The sequence below is a fragment of the Rhagoletis zephyria genome, unplaced genomic scaffold (genome assembly GCF_001687245.7).
Source record: "Rhagoletis zephyria isolate East Lansing unplaced genomic scaffold, Rhagoletis_zephyria_1.1 Rzeph_scaffold_00736, whole genome shotgun sequence".
Lineage (NCBI taxonomy): Eukaryota > Metazoa > Arthropoda > Insecta > Diptera > Tephritidae > Rhagoletis > Rhagoletis zephyria.
This window is the reverse complement of record NW_016157820.1, coordinates 39,949-43,094: the sequence shown is the minus strand read 5'-3', so window position 1 is coordinate 43,094 and position 3,146 is coordinate 39,949.

Sequence of the window (3,146 nt, the reverse complement as noted above, 5' to 3'; positions counted from 1 at the left end):
CATATAAAGTATATCTTCCATACCTCTGATTGTTTAGATGCGATTTTTTATATAAGTATGTAACTCCTCTATCGATGTATGCAGATGTATTCAAAAGCAGTAATCTGTCAAAGTAAAATTTGCAGATGTTCATGAAAGGTATGAAGCCTTCGGCATAGCCGAAGACTGCGCTGCTCTTACTTGTTTCTCCATGACAATGCGATTAATTTCATATATCTCCACACCAAGTTCTAGTACTCTACCAAGTACAATTCTACAGATATGCAATAAGAAAAACCCGACTTGTATGGGAGTTGCCACGTCGGTATAAAGTTCCAGTACTCTACCATACACACTTCCAGAGATACTTATTATGAAAAATTCATTTTATAAGGGAGGTGCCACGCTCCCTTTTCAAATAGTCCGAATTTTTTTTTCATGAGTATGCGAATGATTTCATATATGTATCTCCATACCCAGCTCCACTGCTGTACCATGAACACTTCCAGAGATAGGCAGTATGAAAAATTTGTACTGTATGCGAGGTCCCACGCTCCTTGTACAATGGCCCCAATTATTCTCAAGAGTATGCGATTGATTGCATATATATAGTATCTCCATACCAAGTTCCAAAACTCTACCATGAATATTTCCAGAGATATACAGTATGAAAAATTCGGTTTGTATATGAGGTGCCCCGCTCCTTTTCCAATTACTCCAATTTTTCTCCATGAGTATGTGATTGATTTCATATATTTCCGTACTAAGTTCAAAAATTTCACCAATTTTTCTCAAGAGTATGCGATTGATTTCATATACATACATAGGGCTGGTTTCTCCAACTCAACTTAACTTAGTTTAGCATTTTTTTTGGACTTAAGTGCAAATTTTATTGTAATTTGTTATAGTAAGATTTTAAATATTAGTTGATGTGCATATAAAAGACTGCAGTGTCTTAGTTGTACAAATATTTGTAACAAATAAATTGAAGTCAAATGTTAGCCTACTTTTAACACTGCATATTCTTGACTAAGTCTAAAAAAATGGCTAAACTAAGTTAAACTACCATGAACACTTCCAGAGATACTTATTGTGAAAAAAATAAAAATAAAAACTTTTTAATATACAACGCTTTAATAAATGGACTAAAAATTAGAAAATAATATTTCTTAGTCACTTTTGATTTTGAAATTTTAGCGAAAGTCATTATAAACCATTTATGAGATTGAAAACGAAAAACGTGAAGCGCATGCAATACGAAGCATTAGATTTAATTGACAATAGTCAAACTACATAACATAGACCTAAAATTTATACAGAGAAAGCAGAAATTTGAGATCGATTTTAAGCGGTCGTTATTCATATATCCACATTCATACATATCAATTCGCTTTTCATTTTCAATCTCATAAATGGTTTATAAAGACTTTTACTAAAATTTCAAAATCAAAAGTTATCAAAACAAATTCTATGGGACTGAGAAATATTATTTTCTAATTTTTAGTCCATTTATTAAAGCGTTGTATATTAAAAAGTTTTTATTTTTATTTTATTTATTTTCTACTTTTTAGTCTTGTCCGTATAAAATTTTGCAATAGATATTAAAATAATTCAACTTGCAGTGAAAAGAGAACAGAAGACTATGCAAGCAAAATGTTGTTTGCTCACGTTTAGTATAAACATACTTATGTAAATCAGTGTGCAAACCAGGGTTGTTGCGCATTAATTTTAACATTCGCATTCGCAATAATCAATGCGGAGCTGCGAATATTATGCAAGTGCACTGATAAAACGTATATCTGGCAAACAAAATGACATATTGTGGCCAATATTTTTTGCCTGTGGAGATGTTACGTTAAAATTGTCCCCTACGTCCCCCTTCTTTTGTACTTTAAAGTCAAAGCGTAAAATCCTTCAATAGGTACTTCTAGGTATGTGGCTATAAAGTGAAGCGCCTACTTGCCCGTTAAAATATAACCTTTAATAAGGTAATAATTATGTAATTATCGAATATTATTTGTCAATGGTCTGTTGAAAAAACTGTATGTATCGCTAGTTTTTGTTCTACTTTTTCTTAGATAAGTATATTTTTTTTCATAAAACGGCTTATTATGATTAAGTACCGTGTTTTCGTTTATTACTTAGCAGAAAAAAATACCAAATAATTTTAACCAGTTATACTATACTAATACTCCTCTGTGCGCTCGAAAACAACAACATTTATTTAAATTTTGTTATAGTTGTCAAAATTTGCACGCAGCGAAATACAAATAAAACAGAATATGAAAAAGTTTACAGCCAAGCTCACAAATCAAATAACAATCAATTCTAGGCGAATTTAATATCTATTGGAACTTGTTATGCAATCAAAAATTTATTTATATGTATATTTAGGCTTTTGCGTTCCTAGAAAATAACTGTAGTAGAAATTGTAGTAGAATGTTGCTAATAGTATGACCTAGATTTAAAGAATACAACCCTGTAAATGCAAATAACCTAGATGTAAGAAATACAACGCTGTAGAAATACCACCCTGTATATGGAAAGCGTCTGGGTAGAGACAAGAAAAACGAAATAAAGACATTCGTAAAATAGCATCGAGAAAGTGAACTTGTACGTTTTTCAAGATCGGCCTCTATCTTATTGCCTGCTACATAACTATTTATTTGCCATATCCACTTAAGTATTTAGAAATTCGCTATAAGCAGGCACGTCGAGAGAGGGGCTTAAGGGGTAAATCCCCCTGAGCCCGGGCTTTTTAAGGGGCCTGAAATATCAGAACTATAACTTTTTATTATTTTTTTTAAACAATGTAATTGCTCATTTGTTATAGGTTTTTATTAGAAATAAATATATTCCGATTCATGCTCATTGTTTCTGACTTTATACATTAAAGAAATGATCACATGCTTTTGAATTAATACAATTTGTGAGTTTTCTCTCGCGGCCCTGGCTATAGGCACACATTTTTCAAACCAGTCACAGAAGAAGGATTAAAAATAATTTACAAAAACTAAAATCGAAAAACGCTGATGACGTTACAGGTTTTCCAAATTCTGAAACAACCAAAATAATGGGAATGATGAACTCTTTGGAAACACCGGTTTAAACACCGATCTTGCCATGATGCTAGATTGTGAAGATGAAAGTTAGGAGGTTACATCCGG